This window comes from Elephas maximus, chromosome 13 (genome assembly GCF_024166365.1).
Source record: "Elephas maximus indicus isolate mEleMax1 chromosome 13, mEleMax1 primary haplotype, whole genome shotgun sequence".
NCBI lineage: Eukaryota > Metazoa > Chordata > Mammalia > Proboscidea > Elephantidae > Elephas > Elephas maximus.
The window spans coordinates 16,665,630-16,687,763 of NC_064831.1; the positions used below are offsets into that span (position 1 = coordinate 16,665,630).

The window sequence follows — 22,134 nt, forward strand, 5'->3', positions numbered from 1 at the left end:
GAGAAAAAACAATATATAATAAAGTGCTAACTATTGATTTCAATCTGAGATTATATAATTTTTCTATTTGATGCAATTTTTTTCTTCCTTGCTTTGCTTGACTCTTCCCTTCCTCCTTCCCTCCCCTTCCCTCCCTTCCTCTCTTCCTTCCTTCTTTCTTTATTTCCTTGGCCATGTATGTACACTAAACAGTGCTTAACAATGGTTAAACATCCCTAAAATAAATATATTATGTAGTTTCCAAAAAACCTTTTGACATCTTATAATCAAACATGGGTGTCAGGTACACATAAACTCCTGAAATTGAGGTCAATTCTTTATTGTAATTAAAAAAAAATGCTTTTTTGGCATTGTTTATCAAATCTCGTTTTACATTCAGATAACAAAGTTTTTACTTGTAGACCCCTTGAGGAAGAAAAATATTGGTATTTCATTTATATATTTTAAAACGTTAAATACAAATTGCTTAATGAATGTTCAAGTTAGTTTAGGTATGGAATAAAAGGCAAATGAAATGATGTATAGTTACTGATATTCTGACGACCCTGAAAGTAATCTTAGAAACTACACTGATTCCAAGTAAAGCAAATGCTTTCCTTGTTAATGCTGTGTGTGTGTGATATATATAGGAGCCCCGGTGGCACAATGCTTAAGCGCTCAGCTGCTAACCAGAGGTGGTGGTTTGAACTGACGAGCTGCTCCATGGAAGAGAAGACCTTGGAGATCTGCTCCCATAAAGATTACAGCCTTGGAAAGCCTATGAGACAGTTCTACTCTGTCCTATAATATAGTTATGAATAATTACAAGTTTGTTTTAAACAAATAAAGTTGCACATTTAATAGCTTACATTAATCAATAAAGAGTGAATAATACCTAAAATGGGCAATTTATGCATTTTATATGACTTCATTCTGGCAAAGTGTCTGTAATTATCTATTATCGTCAACCCCCTTCCCAGATAGGGGAAAATAAGATTCTATAAACAGTTGCTAGAATCCAAATTGAAGTTCAGAATTAGACCAGGGGTCAGGCTACACTTACCCAATGTTCTCTCTAAAATTATATCACACAAGTTTGTTTATACTGGGTAATGTTTCACACACGCAGATATCTCATATAATAATATATTGTAATATCTCATATATGATATATTGCATGCTGATGAAATCTTTTTTTTTTGAAATCTAGTACATCTAAATTTTTTTCTTCTCCCAGAAAATATGAATCTTATCATTCATGTAACATGTATATTAATAATTTTTTAAAGATTTTTCTATCAGAAATCATCTCATTAGAATAAATAACATGGTTCCAGGTTTGGGGTTGTTTATTTTCTTTAAAAATGCATTTGCATGAGTGTTTCTAAGCTATGCATTAATACCTCATTATATATCATGCTTTCAGGAAAAAAAAAGACTTTTTTTTGTCTAACTAGAATTTTACTAGTTATATAGAAATTTCTGTTATATGTCTGTTGAGTATGTAAAAACTAAAATCAGTTGTCCTCTAGTTAATTCTAACTCATGATGACCGTATGTATGTATACTTCTGGCAAAATTAACACATCAGAGTTTATACTTTCACAAAAATGAAGTAAATCCCTGTTTCTTAAAGCTATCAATTTAGGAATTTGATAAATAAAAAAAATATGGATTATATAAAATTACATTCTATTTAATTGTGCTAATTTCATAGCTTTGTCTAAAACGGGTTAGTTAAGGATCTCAGTGTGTTACTGAGTTGCTATTAACATAATGATGAGCTTAATGTCTGAATTGTCTAATATTAAATTGATAATTAAGCAATACTGGGTAAGTGTTTTTTTTTGCATTGATTTTTATTACTGTTTTCAAAATGAATAAATACTAGTTAATATGGATTTAGAGATTATGATGCAGCACATTCAGAGCCCAAATTCAGAAATAAAATAAAGTCAGTCTTGATTTATCACATTGTAATAAAAAATATAATAGAGGAAGTAATAATGAAATATATTCTGACATAATCTTAGCTATATATAAAACCATTGCCATCAAGTCAATCCTGACCCCTAGCAGCCCTGTAGGACCTCACAGGGTGTCTAGGGCTGTAATCCTTAAGGAGGCAGACTGCCATGTCTTTCTCTTCGCCGCCTCCCACCTCAGCGGCTGGTGGTTTCCAACCTCTGAGCACTTAACCACTGTGGCACCAGGGCTTCTTCTAACTATATATTGAACTATATATCTTTTATTCAAAGAAAATTTTACTTAACTTTTTATTGAAGTATAACAAGCATACAGAAAATAGCACAAAATAAGTGTATATCTGAATACATTTCTATAATGTGAACACTCTGATTGGCACCCAGACTACGGCCACCTCAGAACCTCTCCTCTTTGTCTTCCTGGTCAGTAACCCTTCCCATATCACTAAAGGAACCGTTATCCTCACATCTAATACTGTATTAATTTCCTAGGCCTGCTATAAAATGTACAACAAATTGGGTGGCATATAAGAACAGAAATTCGTTGTCTCAGAGTTCTGGAGACTAGAAGTCTGAATTTAGGGTGTCAGCAGGGTCATGCTGTTCCCAAAAGCTCTAGGGGAAGATCCTTTCTCGTCTCTCCTGATTTCTGATAGCATTCCTTGACTTGCAACAGCAGCATGACTCAGTTATCACACGCCCATTCTCTCTGTCCTTCTGTGTCTCTTCTATTTTCTAGGACACCATTCATATAGGATTAGTACACACCTACTCCCGTGCAATGTCACGTTAACTTACTTGATGACGTTTTCAAAGACCCAAACAAGGGCAGAGTCACATGTACCAGGGCTTAGGACTTCAGCTTCTGTTTTGGGGGTGCATAATGCTCCTTAGCAAACGCCATAGATTTGTTTTATCTGTTTTGGATTTACATGAACAGAATTAACCAGAATATTTTAATTTGTCTTGTCTTCTTTTGTTCCATATTGTATCTTAAAGATTCATACATCTATGTTGATAAACAGAAGGGGTGGTTTCTAATTGTGAGCTATGACAGATAATTCTGTGAAGAACTTCCATGAACATTTCACTTAGTGTGCACGGCTACACAAAGTTATTGGGTATGTACCTAAGAGTGTAATTACTGGATCAGAGAATCTGAGTATGTTCAACTTTAGCAGCTAAGAACAAGCTGTTTTCCAAAATAGCTGGCCAGTCTACATCCCTCATCAGTGCAAGAGAACCTAGTTGTTCCACATCATCACCAACCTTGTGTTGCATTCCACTTTTTGGTTAATACAAGCCATCCTAGTGGGTGTGCAATACTACTTCACTTGTTGTTGAGGTTAATTTCTTGGTGACTAATGCAACTGAGTACTTTTTCATAGCTTTTGATTATTTAATTTCCTCTTTTGTGTCTAGTGGATAATTCAAGAGTCTTGGTTACTTTTTAATGACTGGTCTAGTTTTCTCTTCTTAATGGTTGTAGGAATTGCACACACATACACATGTGTATGTAGTCTGGTTTCAAACCTTTTTCCAATTATATGTATGCAGATATCTATTCTCAACTGGTAGTTACCTTTTCAATCCCTAAGCGATGTATTTTGATGAATGGTAGTTAATATTTTTACATATAATTATTGAAATATACAATCTGAAAAGTACACATAAAAGTGCACAAACTTGAAAAATGATCACACAGAAATTATACATATGTATATTACCACTACCCAGATAAAATAATAAGATATTTACAGTACCTTAGAGGCTTTCCTTGTACTCCTTGATCAATAGCTTTTCTTTCCTTCCCCATGACAAGCCCTATGCTGACTTTTAACAACATATAGTTTGGATTTATTTAACCTTTATATACAATGAAATTATACACTCTGGTTTCTTGCACTAAGTAGTAAGTGTGCAGATTTATCCATGTTTTAGTTCACAGTTCAAGTTTGCTTTCATTAATGTATGATATTATATTTAATGTATATATAATAATTTATTTTTTCAATTCTATGCTGTACATTGGGGTTTTTTTCTAGTCGGAGCTATTATGAAATTTCTGTTATATGTCTGTTGAGTATGTAAAAACTAAAATCAGTTGTCTTCTAGTTAATTCTAACTCATGATGACCCTATGTATGTCAAAATAGAACTGTGCTCCATAGAGTTTAAAATGCCAGGTTATTTGGAAGTTGGTTGCCAGGACTTTTTTCCAGGTGTCTTCAGGTGGAATCAAACCTTCAAACTTTCTATTAGCAACCAAGGACATTAACCACTTCACCACCTTGGGACTCCAGGAGTGAAATTGGTTACTCCTACTTATATAACAGTGATTCTCAAAGAGCCATCCCAGACAAGCAGCATCAACATCCTCTGGGAATTTCTTGTTGTTAGGTGCCATCGAGTCAGTTCTGACTCATAGTGACTGTCATGAATTGTACCCCCAAAAAATATACGTATCAATTTGGCTAGGCCATGATTCCTTTGGTTAGTGTTTTCAGAATTTTATCCTTTTATTTCTGTTGCAAAGTACCTTGTTAAACTTTTTTGTTAGTCCTTTGAATGTCTTTTTTTTCCTTTTTGCTACTTTTAAGATTTTATCTTCATGTTTGATTTTCATAAGACTTATTTTATAAACCTAAGTGTGATGATATATGTGTGTTATTTTTATATAGTTTTGACTTATTAGTGCTTTGTGAATATGTCCCTTAATTTTTTTTTTAATTTTTAAAAAATTATCAGTGAATTTGATTCCAATAGTTACTTTTGCCTCACCTGCAGAAATTAAAGATGGTTTTCTTAAACAATAGAATAATGTTTTCAATTATATTACTTAATGTTATATGCATTGCGTTATGTTTTCTGATATATGCTATGAGGATTTTTGTGTATTTTTATTTTTTCTTATATACTGTAAATCTGTTATCAGATGGTAACCTGATAATGGATAACTTGATATACATTCATTTTTAAAACAAAACAAAAAAACTTGACTTTTTGACATTTTATGATGTTTGGGTCATAGACAAAAAATATTTTGATGTGGAGGATAACTATCCACTGTCTTATAGGCTCGCTATGAGTTGGAATTGACTCGAGGGTAAAGGGTTTTTTTTTTTTTGATCTTTCAAACTGGCTCTAAACTCTGACTAAGCAAAGCTCCTATGAAAACCACCAGGGAAACCTGTTGGTCAAATAATGCTGGTTTATTAAATTTGCTAGGCAAGGGAAAGCATTAACTTGGAGTGTCCCAAAACAGAAGTTAAGAAAAGCGAGTTTCATTCAGGATGAGACTTTTTTGGTGGTGCTTTACTGTGGAATTTAGTAAGGATGGTCTAGACATGTGCTGGTAAGAATTGTAAACTGGGAAAGTTGCTGGGATGGTCAAGAGTTGCCATCATTCTTATCCTATCACAAGTAGGTCTGAATGAACTTCTATTATAGTATTATGTGTTTAGAGGTTTTGTCTTGCATACCATGATTTGGTACATTTAAGATCATAAACCTGATCTCAGATACTGAGACTTAAGACGTCGGCATGAGTGAGAAAGGCTTAATACCTATGAATCTCCAGAGATACAGCAATATCAGTGGGTGTCAGTGCCCAAAAGAGTTCTCCCAGGGGCCAGATTTCTATGTATCTCTACATTGAACATAATATCATATGTCTTGACTGAAAAGTTTCTTTATCAAAGGTAATAGCCTCCCTTTGTGCCTTTGCATGTTTGCCATCGTTGTTATAGTTCAGTGATAAAGTGTCAAGCTGAGATCTTAGACAATAACTTGTTCACTGTACCACAATCAAACAAACCTATCAGAGGAACATACCCATGGCAAGGTGACATTCCTATACGACATCAGTGTCATGTCCCAATGGGTCTTAACACCGTCCAAAATATATGGCTAGACTATGCAGCTCTGTCTGTTGATTTCAGAGCTAATTATTTTCTCTTTCTTTAAATAAAGGATGCAAATATAAAATGAATATGGATCATTTCTTATCCTTCGTATTATTATTTTCATCAAAGGCTAGGGTATCAGTGGAGAAAAGGATGATATAGTTATCTCCAAGTATTTTCTTTGTCTTTTTGTCTGTAAATTTCTTGTGCCAAATCAGCTTCCACTGAATCTTCTGTCTTCATTTTTTTTTTTTTTCCATCATTTCTGCTCTTTCACATGTAGGCTTTCTTGCCAAATAAATTTCTTTTGCTAGATAGCCAGTGCTGTAAAACTTTACATTTTAAAATTTCTTGTCAAAATATGTTTCACTTTTAAAGGGTATTTCTGTGCTTTTAAAAGATATTTCTATTAATAGAAAAACCTTATAGAGTGGTTTTCTTTCTCACTAATTATTTTGTTTCCTTTAATCATACACTAAATAGTGCCCAACTGTTGTGGGTTGAGTTATGACCCCCTCCCCCGTATTATATGTTGGAATCCTAACTCCTAACTTGTGGATATAATCCCATTTGGAAATAGGGTTTTCTTTGTTATGTTAATGAGGCCTTATCAGTGTACAGTTTATCTTAAATCTAATGACTTTGTTTAAAATAATATTTTAATGCATTTTAGGTGACAGTTTACACAGCAAATTATGTTCCCCCTTAAAAATTTGTATAAAAATTGTTCCAGGCAATTGTTTCCAATGAGTCAGTGTTTTAGTTATCTAGTGCTGCTGTAACAGAAGTACAATGGATGGCTTTAACAAAGAGAAATTTATTTCCTCACAGTAAAGTAGCCTAAAAGTCCAAATTCAGGGCTTCAGCTCCAGGGGAAGGCTTTCTGTCTCTGTAGGTCTTCTCATCAGTTCTCCCCTGGACTAGGAGCTTCTCTGCATAGGAACCCGGGTAAAAAGGATGCGCTTTGCTCCTGGCACTGCTTTCTTGGTGATATGAAGTCCCACCGTCTCTCTGCTTGCTTCTTTCTTTTCTGTCTCAAGAGATTGCCTCAAGACACAATCCAGTCTTGTAGATTGAGTCCTGCTTCAGGAACACAACAGCTGCCCATCCTCCCTCATTAACATCATAGAGGCAGGATTTACAACATATAGGAAGATCACACAATACCAGGAATCATGGGCCAGCCAAATTGATACACACAATTTTGGGATGACATAATTCAATCCATGACAGTCAGCATTTTCATTATTTCCATTATGGTTATTCTGTTTCTGTTAATCTAGCTTCCCTTCCCCCTCCTTGCCTTCTTATCTTTGCTTTTGGGTAAATGTTGACTATTTGCTCTCATATAATTAATTGTTTAAGGTAGCACATTACTCATGGGTGAAGTTGTTTATTTTATAAGCCAGTCTATTATTTGGCTGAAAGATGTTCTACAGAAATTACTTCAATTCCAAGCTCAGAGAGTATCTTAGGGTGATAGCATCAGGGATTCCTCTAGTCTGTATTGACCCAGTAGGTCTGACATTTTTCAGAATTTGAGTTTTGTTCTACATTTTTCTGCCATTTATCTGGGACCTTCTGTTGTGCCCCTGGGCAGAAGGATTGGCAGTGGTAGTTGGGTACCATCTAGCTCTCTCGGTTTCAGGTTAGAAAAAGCTATGGTTTGTTTGGGCTGTTAGTCCCATGGACTAATTTCTTCTTTAAGCCTTTGATTTCTTTCATTCTTTTTTTGTCCCATATGAGTATAGACCAATAGTTGTATCTTAGATGGTCTATCACACTCCTTTGAGACCTCAGATGCTACTCACCCAACTAGGACGTAGAACATTATCTCTGTGAACTATGTTATGCCAATGGACTAAGCTGTCTCCCAAGACTATGGTCTCAAGCCTTTTAACCCAGTAAACCGATCCCAGAAGTTGTTTGGAGATGTCTTGGAAGCCTCAGTAACTGTGCCCTGTATGTGGTTTGTTAGATATGAGGATAAATCTGTAGCACATATGCCTACAGATACACCTATACATGCATGTATATTTACTGACATATGCCTTCCTATACACATATATACATCCATATCTATGTAACCACACATATATTTTTGGTTGTTTTCACTGTTGGTACAGAATTGTATATGTTATAGCATTTACCAAAATTGTTCCTTCTTTCTGTACACTTCCTGGTATCTCTATTTACCTTGGCCAAGTTGTGCTGACTTCACTCATATTTCATCTTGCCTTTCGATCACCAAAACTAACAAGTGTCTACTATCTATGGGCTTTTTTTACTATCTAAAAAGTGATTCCCCCTCCTTTTCACTCCCATTCCCGGTAACCATCAAAGAACTTTGCTTTCTGTTAGTATATCTATTCTTCTCTTTTCATATTAGCGGGACCATATAGTATTGGTCTTTTTGTGATTGACTTACTGTGATTGACTTTTGAGATATAGAAATAGCAGATTAGACACAAAGAGGAGCTAGAGAAGCTGAGATAAGGTCTTTCCCCTTGAACAGAGAGAAAATCTTCCCCTAGAGCTAGTGCCCTGAATTCAGAATTCTGCCCTCCTGAGCTGTAAGAAAATAAATTTATTTTTATTAAAATAACCCACTTGTGGCATTTCTGTTATAGCAGCATTAAGAAACTAAGACACTAGCCAAAATAAAATCACTTTCATTGATAATTTTAAATGTAGTACAGTATTCATCAGTATCTTAAAATGACCTTAATTCTAAATGAAATATATTACAAAGTGTAATAAGTTGTTTTTTTACACATAAATGTACACCAAAATATCCTATTGATGCTATGTAATTTTAAAATAAATGATAACACTTTTTCATGAAGCTAAAATGAAAATAAAAATATGTTTTCAAAAATAATTATTCATAAATGTAAGCAAATGCTAGGTTAAGCACTTGACTACTAGCTGGAAGGTTGGCTGTTCAAAGCCACCCAAAGGCGCCTCAAAAGACAGGCCTGGCAATCTACTTTCGAAAGGCCACACCCATTGAAAACCCTATGGAACGCAGTTCTACTCTCCACACGTGGAGTCACCATGACTTATAGTCAGCTTGATGGCAACTAACAAAAACAATCTGATTCAAAAAATTAATAATGCATTTCACATTACAAAATGAATAACAAAACTCAGACTTAAATATAAAAAGAGTGACATTCGACACTTGAACTATATTCTTGTAATACACATTTATTACAAAAAAGCGGCAGAGACTAGAATTCATCTGCATATGAATTTGACCCATTATTTTATCTACGTAACCAAAAATAATCATTTCACTGATGTTTTGCGGGATGCTACAAATAGCGCGGGCTTTCATTATTTAAGGATTACTAAAAACCCTTCCGGATTTGCTTCAGCAGCTTTTTGTAAAAAGGAATGCATTTAATTTTTCTAGTTAATACTATTCAAAAATTCTGCTCAATTGAGCATGACAAATATATAGTACTTCCTAAAATATCCACGAAGTTGCGAAAGTTACTATAAATATTGGACTGACAAAAAAGACTGTTTTACATTTTTGCATTAAAGAAAAAGCCACAAATGTAAAATCTGACATGTACTTTCCCTCAGGTAATCAGATGCCCTACAGCAGATCTAAGATCTCTGCAGGCGGACCGTGGAAGTCTAACTTATGAAAACACATTTTCAATATGAATAATATAAATCCAATACATTATCAAAAAAATAGGTGTACAGATTATGCACACTTACTGAGTTAATTGCGTAATTGTTCAAATGTTTTGCTTGTTTTAATGATGAAGATATAGGATCCTAAACATGAGTGCCAAGGCATTTAGAAGAAAACAAACTAGTTGCCATGGAATTGATTCCAACTCATGGCAGCGCCAAGTGTTTCAGAGAACTGTCCTCTGTAGGGTTTTCAGTGGCTGTGACCTTTTTCCAGGCCTTTCTTCCAAGGTACCTTGGGGTAGTTTCGAGCTGCTAACCTTTTGGTTAGTACACAACTGCATTTGCACAACCAAGGATGCCTCTTAGGCGTTTAGGTACTGTTTAATTTGCTAGAGAGTTCCCAGTTGTACTATTCGATTTAGATAGGATTTCTAGACATGCAGTTTCAAGGTAGCAATGGCGCCTGAATTTATGCTAAGAGAAGTAAACACTTAAGGTAATTAAAGCTACATTCATATGCAGTCAAGATGCCATCTTCACTTTATAAGTAACATCAAACCATCATTGCGTGCCAACAATTCTAGGCTTCTAAAAACCCTTAAATTTGTAGCTTTTTACTGTGGAAGCAGTGAAAATAAGCTAGGACACCCTAGGCTTTTCTTCAGTTCTAGGTCTCCCTGAAATATAGGCTGTAAGTAAATGATACCCGCTCTCTCATTAAGACTTTGTAAACTTCCTATATCTGAAGCATGAATGAGAGGAATGAGTGACACCGTCAAGCAAAACGTTCAGAAATGGAAATCTGACTTCAGATCCAGGTCCTCTGATTTCTTAGAAAGAAGTGGTGGCGTAGAGTTGACAAGGGTTACTTGGAAGGTTTTCCTCCTCAAAAGCATTTCTGCTATGCATTTTTGTGCTCAAAGACACGTTTGAATTAAAATGTTCCCTATTAAAATGGGAATACTTTCTTAGAGGATCAAGCTTGTTCCCAGATTAGTGCTGTGAATGACTTACATGAGATAATCAGATTGCTTTCCTTCTGGTTGGGAAATGTACTCTGGGAATTAGTATTTTGATTGGATGTCAAGAAGAGAGAAGAAATGATAATTGTTCTGCATGATCAACTTGGAGAAGATAGACATTAGACCAGAGACTAAGACTCATTGTATTATTTTGTATTGGACTCTGGAAGTAGCAACTGCCCTAGCTCTCCTAAAAACCACCATCAGCTATTCATTACAGAGGCTGCAAAGAAGATAAAAAACACAGCAGTAGTTTAGAAACCCATCCATACATAACTGGAAATAATTTTAATGCATTCTTTATGTAATTGTCTTATGTTTACTGTTCTGAACCTAGAATATAAGCGGAATCCAATACATCATATTTAAATAACTTAAGCATGTCCAATCAATGCGAAAAACCAGCAAAGTAGTATTTCAACTATGAGGCAACTTTCTGTGAAGGGCCAGAGAGTAAATATTTTAGGCTTTGCCTACCATAAGGTCTCTGTAGCAGCTCTGACTATATAGCGTGAAAGCAGCCACAGGCAATACATAGACAGTACACTAATGAGTAGATACAACTGTGTTCCAGAAAACTCTATTTACAAAAACAAGTTGTGGGCCATATTTGGCCTATGGGTATAATTTGCCAATCCAGTACTATGGGAATATTTGTTTTTGTTGTTGTGTGCCATGGAGTATGTTCCAATTCCTATCAACCCTAGACCCTGTAGGACAGTAGAACTGCCCCCATAGGGTTTCCTAGGCTATAACCTTTATGGAGGTAGATCACAATATCTTGTCTTCTACAGAGCCACTGGTGGATTTGACCCGCTGATGTGTTCAAGCAACTGGTTTGTTTGAACCGCTGATCTTTCAGTTAGCAGCCAAGCGCTTAACCATTGCACAGCAGGGCTCATTTCATGGAAACATTTACTGATGTGAAAGAAGGAAAGAAAGAAAACAGCTACTGCCCAGCTGATTACAACTTATGGCATCTCATGTGCGTCAGAGGAGAGCTCTGCTCCACAGGGTTTTCAATGGCAGATATTTCAGAAGTCAATCACCAGGCTTTTCTTCTGAGGCCCCTTTGGTTGGACTCTGACCTCCGACCTTTCCATTAGCATCCAAGTGTGTTGTTTGCACCCCTGAGGGTCTCTACTGGAAAGGAGGCTCTAATACACTCAACTGCTTGTGGCCTACCTGAGTTAATGCTCTAGTTGCAAATATATGGTGATATACATGGTGTGGAAAAAAAAAAAGGAGAATAACAACTAAGAATTTGTCAATAAACTTGAGAGGACAAGAAAAAGAAAGGCTCTCTACATAGAAATGCGTTTAGAATTGAGAAGCGCAATTCATTAGTTGATTGCAGATTGACTGTCTCAACAAGAGCCAACTCCTTTTTTTTGTCATTTTCTGTTCATCAATTTTGAGAAGCTTTTGACCTGTGTTTTGGAGGTTCCCAGGCTCACGGCTGACACTAGTTACCAAAGCTGATGACCTCCCCTTTGTAAATGAATACATTGACATTCCCATATCAACAAAGATATCCTGTGATTTTGATTAACTCAGTAATCCCTAATAGTCTAATTAATTCTGGTTGAATTGTTAAATTTGTTTCTTGATTTGCACAGCTGAGGCCCAGTCTTTGGACCCTGTGAAGAGCTGCCAAAATGAACAGCCATTGCACAATTCCCCATCTTCAACATTTATTTGCTGCAACATATTAGAGAGATTCTAACTCTGTAAAACTTCATAAAAAAAAAAAAAAATAGTGAAGGCAAATTGGCTGGATCCCAGTCCCGGCTTTATCAGTAATAGCATTGTGTTGTGAGGCAAATATCAATGTCTTTTTGCTGAATTGTTTTAATTAGATAGAGAATAATAAAGTCTTTTTTTTTTTCAGCCTGAAAATACTAAGATTCTATTACATTTAGAATAGCTCCTTCATTTAGCTCTATCTGACTAAGAGTAATTTAGAAAATAGTGAAAAATTCCAATTTATTAAAGGCAGAACAGATAATGTGTCATTTGATTGACTCCGACATTGACGTCCTGGGATTTCCTCGAGATAAGTCAAAGGTATGAACATTCTTTCCCTACGTCTGTAATAGCTTTTTAATACGGCAGTGACCACATTGTTAACACGCAGGGAACGGGTATTGATTAACTGATGGCTTTACTCTGAGTGACAGATGAAGATTCACAGCAATCTCTTCACGTTAGCTTTTCTCCTTCATAAATCTATGTAATTTCTTCTCCCAATGGGCTACATGGAGTTTCATTTATACATGATCCTCCTGAAACTTAATATATATGTATATATGTATACATGTATATATGTACATGGAGACCTGGTGGTGCAGTGGTTAAGAGCTCAGCTGCTAACCAAAAGGCTGGCTGTTGGAATCCACCAGCTGCTCCTTGGAAACCCTATGACAGGGCAGTTCTACTCTGTCTTATGGGGTCACTATGAGTCGAAATTGTGTATATATATATATATATATAACAGGGTGTATGTGTCATACCATTAAATTTGACACAAATAACGCACATTTTCTATGTTTGTTTGCCAACCACTCCCTCCCCCCACGAGATATTTTTGTAAGTGTGCTATGCTAATTTTTTATGGCTACATGTAAAAAAATTAGCATAGAGACACTTATGAAGATACCTCACAAGGGAAAGGAGCAGCTGGAAAACAAATTTAGAAGGCATGCTATTATTTATGTAAAAATAGGGTGTGTGTGTGTGTGTGTGTGTGTGTGTATATATTTATATATATATACATATGGGGAAACCCTGGTGGCATAGTGGTTAAGTGCTACGGCTGCTAACCAAAGGGTCGGCAGTTCAAATCCGCCAGGCGCTCCTCGGAAACTCTATGGGACAGTTCTACCCTGTCCTATAGGGTCGCTATGAGTCGGAATCGACTCGACGGCATTTATATATATATATATATATATATATATAAAACCCTGATGGCATAGTGGTTAAGTGCCATGGCTGCTAAGCAAAAGGTTGGCAGTTTGAATCCACCAGGCGCTCCTTGGAAACTCTATGAGGGCAGTTCTATTCTGTCCTATAGGGTCTCTATGAGTTGGAATCAACTCGACTACAATACATTCATGTATGTATTAGGGATATCAAGGAAATTCAGTATTTCAGGCTTTTACAATATAATATCATATTTCCCCAAGTCATGCATGGTGTTTATACCAACATATCACACAGGAAAAGCATACTTGATCACTTCAGCATTTCACTGCTATCTTTCATGAATGTTTGTAAGCAGAAGAGGGATTGCCATGTTTGCTAGCCCCTCCTCCTTTTAATTTAAACATTCACATATTTAAGTATCACTTTAAGGGCACTTGATTTGTATATAAGCAGAGTATGTACAATCTTGTGGTGGGCCTGAATTTTTTCTTTCATAGAATAAATATAATTTTACAAAACAATGCCTTTCTCAAACTCGAAATAATGTTATATGTCTAAACATTGGTCAAATAGTAATTATCATCACCTGCAAATATTTCAGTAAGTCTTCATTCATGAGCACAATTGCACAATACTCAGGATTTACTAAAGGCCAGGCTTAGTATTAAGAATTTAAAAATATCATATCTCATATTTACAGTGGGGGCCATGGTAGGCCAGTGGTAGAATTCTCGATTTCCACGCGGGGAGAAACAGGTTCGATTCCTGTCTAAGGCACCTCGTGCGCAGCCACCACCTGTCTGTCAGTGGCGGGTTGTGTGTTGATGTGATGCTGAACAGGTTTCAGCGGAGCTTCTAGACTAAGTCTGCCTAGCAAGAAAGGCTGGGAGATCTACTTCAGAAGGCTCAGCTAATAAAAACCCTGTGGATCAAATGGCCCGACCTGCCCCCAGTCACAGGGTGCAGCAGCACGGGACAGAATTTTGTTCCATTGTGCATGAGACTGTGATGAGTTCAGGCCAACGGGACAGCAACTAACAACAATAACAATCTTCAAAATAGTTTTTAAAAAGTTAAGTACAACTTTTATTTTAAAGATGGGAGAATTGAGACTCATAGAGGTTTAGTCACATGTGGGCATTGCACATCAAACTGAGGCAGGCGTCAGAATCATATATTAAATCCAGGTCATTTTGATAATGTAGTTCACACTGTTAACCTCCAACACTGTTCAGTGGTCGTTGTCTTAATCACGTATCTTTCTAAAAATGATTGTTTTACCAGATATCCAGAGGTAGGATGTTTTCTTTCTTCTCATTGATTGTCATCAAGGACTCCTTTGTCTTTCCATTGCCTATCCTTACACTTAGCTTGTTGGAGAGAGTTCCCATCATGATCACGAGATGGCTAAGGAAGCTTCAATTTTCACTTCCTTACATGACAGCATCTCAAAGAGAAAAAATAAAATAAAACTGGGATCGTTACCGCAGTTACCTCAGAGGGAAATGAAGATTACATGGCTCATACACTGTAAACAGCGTCTGACAAATAGTAGGTGCTGAGTGAAAGTCAACAATTGTTTCCTTTTCCCCTACGCATACAAAGAACAACTCACTTGTAACGGGATTTGGAATTTGGCACAGTATACCTCGCAGCATTCATACTTTATCCTTTTAGCCCTATATAACTATAATGTTAAATTATTCAGTTTTATGCACCCTTGAACTTTTCCCAATTATATAGTTAAATTAACTTGACTTAATGTACCACCCAGTTCTCTCTTTTTGTTAGGTCAGATTTTTATTCTGCATAAAACAGATTATTTTCCAAGTTGTTAATGTCATAAATTGCATGGAATTAATAGACTTATTTTTCACATATTTCAGTTTAAAATTTAACTGTATATAATTCATTTGAAAGAAGGAAATTACATGGCATTGAACAGAAAATGTGAAATGGTTATTGTACTGTAAGACCGTGGAACGAATATCAAAATCATGAATAAAAAAAAAAAGCAAAAGTGAAACTCATTATTGTTAATATGTGAAACTGCTTGAAGTAATATCAAAATACAGCCCTATCTGTAGCCCTATATTGTCCTTACTACAGAGTCATAAAGAAAATAATAAACAAAATTTCAACTCTTCCACAAGTATCCTTGCTTAATTATTTTACAGAATCTTTTATTGAAAAGGCCTTATTTTGTATCTTTGCATAACTTCTCAATCCCATAAATGACAAAAGAAATTACCTTTTTTATCCACTAGTTTTATTTGTGCTTGTGATTATAAGTCTTTCGCATTTGTTTTATTTGTTTTAGAACTAATTTCCTTCTCAGTTGCATCCTCAGTTATTTTCCCCTCTATTGGCTTTTTTTTTTTTTTTTTTTTAATTCATATACACTTAAGTTTCTTGGATTCTATTCCTTACTAGATTTCTCTCTCCTATTTAGCCCTCTCCTTACTTACAAATGGAGAAGGAAAATTATATCTGTGAATTTATATTCTTGTCCCAGGTATATAAAAATTTAGGTTGCTGCACTTTCTTCTCAATACTTGATATATCTAGACTTTTGAAGCCAGCCTTCAGGATTTTGCCTTAAATTAGCATCTCTCTGATTACTAATACCATTGAGGGTTTTTTTTTTTTTTTTCTATCAAGCCTTTTTTTTTCCCTTATTGATATTTAGGAGGTCTGTATTTATATTGCATATTAGACTTTTGTTGGTTATGAGGGTTGGAAATATCTTTTCCTGCTGGTGCCTTGTGTTTGTGGCCTCTTAATAGTATGAGTATCTTCAATAAGATTTAGAATAATAGATATTATAATGACAATGTAGTCAAACTTATAAACCATTTCTCTTATTGTCAGTGCTTTTGTGTTTTAGGAAATTATTCCTTGCCCCTAAATATGAAGACATCTTCTTATGCTATCATACGTTCTTGAAGTATCAAAGTTAAATATAAAATTTTATTTTCCAAGGACTTAATGCTAATATTTAAAGAGTTTCCTTGCTCTCCTTTCCTTCTTGCATCTTTGAGCTTTTATCTAGAATCGTTTTCCTTCAGCCTGAAGAACATCCTGCAGAATTTTTTTAAGGCAAATTTACTGAAGGTGAAATTTCCTAGTGCATTTTAAGAATATATTTATTTTATTTGAATTTTAAATATGTATATAAAATTATAAATGGATTTTAATTTTGTTTCATCACTTTTAATATATTTTTCACTGTCTTCTTCCTATTTTTCTGATGAAGATGAGTTACCTGCTTAACTCCTCTTATTGTAAAGACAGTCTGTATTTTTTCATTTGCATAATCTTAAGGCTTTTCTCTTTGTCTTTGATTTTCTTCAACTTCACTGTTTTATGGCTTGGTGGTGTAGATTATTTTCATTTACTTTGCTTGGAATTTGATGGGCTTCTTCAATCTATTAATTGATGTTTTTGAATATTGAAAAATTCTCTGTTATATCTTCAAATATTTCCTCTAGCCCATTTTCTCTCTTTTTTCCTTGTAGAATACCACGCAAATATAGTTTAGTTAATCTCTTTTTATTTTTAAATCTTTGTCCTTCTGCTTTTCGTTCGGTGATGATTCTTTTAATCTCTTTTCCTGTTTACTAACACTCTATTCTGCAGTGTCTAATTTTCCATTAAATACATCATTGTATTTCATTTCAGTTGGTACATTTTCCAGTTCTATAATTTTCCTTGATTCTTTTATAAACTTATAATGTACATTTTTACAGTTTTTAGTTTTTCATCAAAATTTCTAACCTGGGATTTTGTATAACCATGGCCATTGTACAATCCCTGTGGATATGTCACTGCTGTATTTTTTTCAGCTCACTCACATCATGTTGTCTTTTCTGTGTGCCATGTTATCCTTGATTGCTTGCTGGAGAGTGAATCTAAAAACCTGTTTGTAACAATAATTAGATGACTCAGATGATATCATCCTCTTCCAGAAAAAGAGGTTTTATGTTTTATGAGATTCCTTGATAACGGAGTGTTGCAGTTTATACAATCGCTTTTATAGTGTGGCACCTCAGAGTTTTAGCACACAGAGGGAGATGGTCAGTTACTGCCCCTCTCCCATCTGTCTCCCGGACCACAAAGCCACATATGGGCATTTGGACCTGTCGGTCACCTCCTCATTTCTCTCTTCCTCTCTCTCTCCCTCTCTGAGCCTCTTCAGGGCATAGACTGGGCACAGATTGTTATATCATTAAGAACATACTTTTCTATTTAATCTAAGGTTATTTGTTGTTGTTATTGTTTATTGTTTTACTTCTTCAGTGGAAGGGTTAGTAAAAATTATTTAGCCCATTGGTACTGGAAGAATGAAGTTACTAGACCTCTCCTTTAATTTATTTTATTTCAGTTTTACAATGAGAATATAATATGCATGTACAATATTTTGCAGATAAGCAATTAGTCTTAAAGCTTTGAGATTTGTATCACAATATATTACCATATATCCTGGCATGTCTAAATTAGGTAAGTATTAACATGTATTTTGAAATCACAGGTTTCTTGGCAAGGGTGCCACTAGACTTTCCCAGTAAGTTAAGGAGTTTGTCATTGAGTAACCATGGTTCTCTCATTATGAGAATAATTAATTTATTTCACTTAGGTTTCCTGAATGTCTTTCTTTGTGATCTATTTCTGGCTGAAATATTTTACTATTAACCCCTCCCCCCCAAAAAAAAAGACCAACAAACTCTGCTGTCCAGTCGATTCCAACTCATAGTGACCCTATAGGATTTTCTAGAACTGCCCCATAGGTTTCCAAGGAGTGGCTAATGGATTCAAAGTGCTGACCTTTTAGTTAGCCTCTAAGGTCTTTAATTATAAATTTCTTTTACTGCAGTAGAGAAGGAAAAAAAAAAAGGCTATTTGGAAATATTACTGATAAAATTTCCTCTAGGATCCATTCCATTTAAAGGAGTAGTAGGTTTAACAGGTTATACAAATAATTATTCTAAACATGGGTATTTTGTTCCCAGGAATCTAGATTTTGTTAACACAGAAATAGAAGTTATAAACATGAGCAGAGGAATAAAATTATGAGACTAGTATGTTAAGAACTGAATGAAATATTCAATGTAAGTACTCATTTACAAACTTCAGAAGACATAGGTGTTTAGAAGAGCAGAATCTCAGTTATGACAACTTCTGCTCTTTTTGTGATTTTAAAGGGATTTTTCCATCAAAGTTATAAAAATTATCTTCTGTTTCAACTAGTGTTTCACAAATATTCACAATATTTTTCCCTTTTTTTGTACTAATGCTTTCACCTAAGTTCCTGTTACTAATAGTATTACATAGTATTTTTACCTAAGTTCCTATTAATATTACTATCACCCAGTTGAATGAATGTTTCATAAACACTCATCTGTTGTGGTTTAAATTGTAGTAAAATACACTTGTGGAGCCATGGTTAAGCACTTGGCTGCTAACCCAAAGGCCAATGGTTTGGACTCACCTGGTGGCTGTTCGGGGGGAAAAGACCTGGTAATCTGGTTCTGTAAAGATGACAGCCTAGGAAACCCTATACAGCAGTTCTACTCTGTCACATTGTGTCACTATAAGTTGGAATTGACTCAGTGGCAAACAACGGCAACAAACCACCCTTGTCTCTTTACGTTCAGATTCTCCTACAGGAGACTTTTGACTTTCCATTCCTTTGAAAGCAAGCCCTTAACATTTCTCTAGGTCAAGTAGTAAAATGAAAAAGTGCAGTAAGATTTCCACCGGGAAAAACCACCTTACAAGTTTCTTAGTTGTCCTAAATAATCAAAATGAAAAAGCTGGAATAGAAATAGCATATTAGTCTTTATAACATGAGATCAATGCCACCGCTGGAGCTCAGACTTCATACTTTGAATACTTAAGAATTTCTCCAACGCCAAGTTTGCACGTGAAAAGGAGCGCTGAACGCGCAGTCCTATCTGTTATGCCCAGCCTATCTTACCTTCCGTCACAGCACCAGATGACTCCAGATATTGTGTGATATGTACGTTCACGTGAAGAAGACCTTTCAAATGCGGATTATCTTTAGAGACAAATGGAAGATGCGTACTAAAAATGATCTGTGCTATTTGCTGCAAGGGGCTTCTTTGCATAACGATGATCAGATGTTTTGTGATAAAATATGCCGACATTAATATATATCCAAGCAAATATAGGTTAATCTTAGCTAATTGAGCATTAAGTTTTTTAATTTTTTCTTTGAAACTCTTATTTCTAAAGGAACAACTTTGATCACTCAAATATACACAAACAACCTTTACTTCTTCAGTTTTAGGTGCGTTATAGATAAAACCCATTGCTGTAGTGTCAATTTCAATTTATAGAGACCCTACAAAACAGAATAAAACTGCCCCATAGGGTTTCTAAGGAGTGGCTGGTGGATTCAAATTGCCAACCTTTTGGTTAGCAGCTTGAGCTCTTAACCACTGTGCCACCAGAGCTCCTGAATTACAGTTATTGGTTATTATATAACTATAACCATTAGTATCACCCTCATGGTTATTCTTTTAGGTTGTTTATTCATTTCTAGACACAAGCACCATTTGACTATGAAAATTAATTCAAATTAGACATATTTCATAAATTGTATTATTTAATATTAAAATATTCTTCATGAAATTTGAGAAGAAAAATGTTTAATCTTTGTGATTTTGGGAGATTAAATCTTTGCTTGGTAATACCTTTCAGAAAGCCTAGTAAAGATGTGTGTAAATCTTGCTGCTAAATTTATTTACGAGAAGGACCACCTGACTTTGGGAAGTAGCCAGTGAACATATTTGGTTTGTATGTGAGGGAAGAGGGGAAATATGCAATATGAAACATGCAGAAAAATGTTAATGAGCTTTTAAAATACATAGCATTATTTTATAACACATATTACCAAAATAGTTTTAAAAACCTTTTTTAAAATGTAGTCCTCACATAAAAAAAAAAAAAAAAAAAAGCTTTTCTATGTATATTAATATTCTCTGGGTGGATAGTAATTCTTATTTCTAATTATGCATTCTCTCAGGAAAAAAAAATTCCATTTTAAAAAGAGGCGCACCATAATGTTATGCTAATTCTCAGCATTTATTCTAAGATGTTCATATTAGCTAATTAACATTGTAATATATAACTAGTAAAAGCACCACTAATTTGAATGGGCTGGGACTTAATTCCAGATGCAAAACATTAGTAAAGAAATTCCAGGGTAACTTAGTGGCAATTGTATCTCTAATGTCCGAAGAGCCAGCGTTAATGTGGTGGTTTTAGGATCAGATGTCTCATTATCTCTTACATGATTTTGTGAGAAAACTGAAAGCTAGAATTCAGAATAGCTAATGGGAAATTGTTGATAATTCTTGTATGGTACTGTACATGGTGTTATTACTTTCATCATGCTCTTTCTTCCCGTAAGTTTGTGCTCTTAAAAAAAAAAAAAAGTTTTAAAGAAACACTGTATCTACAAATTTCATGCTGTTCCTATGTTTAATTGGTCAAATATATGTCCTTTAAATATATATGTATGTATTTAATATGTACATTTACCATATATATTTACTATATATTATGTATATTTTGTACTTATAAATATAATTATATATGTATATATACATATACATATATATCGGTGGATATTAAAAAAAAGGAGAGTAAACTATTCCCTAGGATCTTATTAACTCAGGAAGAACTGAAATAAAATATGAATAAATATTAACAGAACATTAAACTGTGCGTGCAAGATGCTGCTACCCATTTCTATTAGCAATTAATGACCAAAGAATAAACTTGGACTGGGCAGCTCTCTACAAGGGTTTTTCAGTTTCAAAAGGATGGTTGCTCCTTCTCTGAAAACACAAAACAACGATGAATTAAGTAACTATGGCTTTTATATTTAGAAACTAGATTTTTTTATAACAGAATATACTGGTCAGTCTGTTTCTGTTTGCATTCATCTGATACTGGTGTGACAGCCAATGTGCCCTAACAAGAGGTATTACTTAACATTTACACTTGATGTGTGGGGGGGGGTGGGGTGGGGTGGGGGCTGTGAGTTTCATCCCGGCCCTCAGATGCGAAAAAACCTGTGCCCTTTTTGGCAATGCAATTTGTGATGATACAAAAAAAAAAAAGTTGATAGAGATTGAGTAGCTCTACTCTAGAAAATATCACTTGTTTAGCATTTCTCTTCCTCCTCAAGAGGAAGATGGGATTAAGAAGGAAGGAAAGAGATGGTGAACGGGAAGAAAGAAAGTTTGTGGAAGCGCCTGCCGATATCCTGTCTGACCATGTTTAGTACAAATCTGAAGACTTCACTTTCTTCACTTACCCTCCAAGTAAAATTTCATCAACCACAACAAAGGAACGAGGACAATAATTCCATCTTTTCATGTCAAAATTTAAACTAGAATACTCGTCTGTGTTATTTTTAACTCTGTTAAGACAGGATAAAGTCAAAATGCAAGACTTAAGTCATAATGTGGAGAGCGTGAATGTCAGCCGAAAGGAGGGGCAGTCTGCGCATGTGTACCGCACTGTAGCTATTACCCCAGCCAGCTCTCATCGTAATTGACAAGGACACAGTTGTTAATCTCATGGTCAATTCTCATGCTCTATTTTTAAGGACTGAAAATAGAGAAGGAAAGCC

The 22,134-nt window shown here is 35.1% G+C and overlaps 1 protein-coding gene across 3 annotated transcripts in view; it reads left to right on the forward strand.

Moving 5' to 3' along the window:
- FSTL5 (follistatin like 5) overlaps positions 1–22,134 on the forward strand; it is an 873,776-nt gene that overhangs the window by 499,042 nt on the left and 352,600 nt on the right. The gene's annotated exons all lie outside the window — the stretch shown is intronic.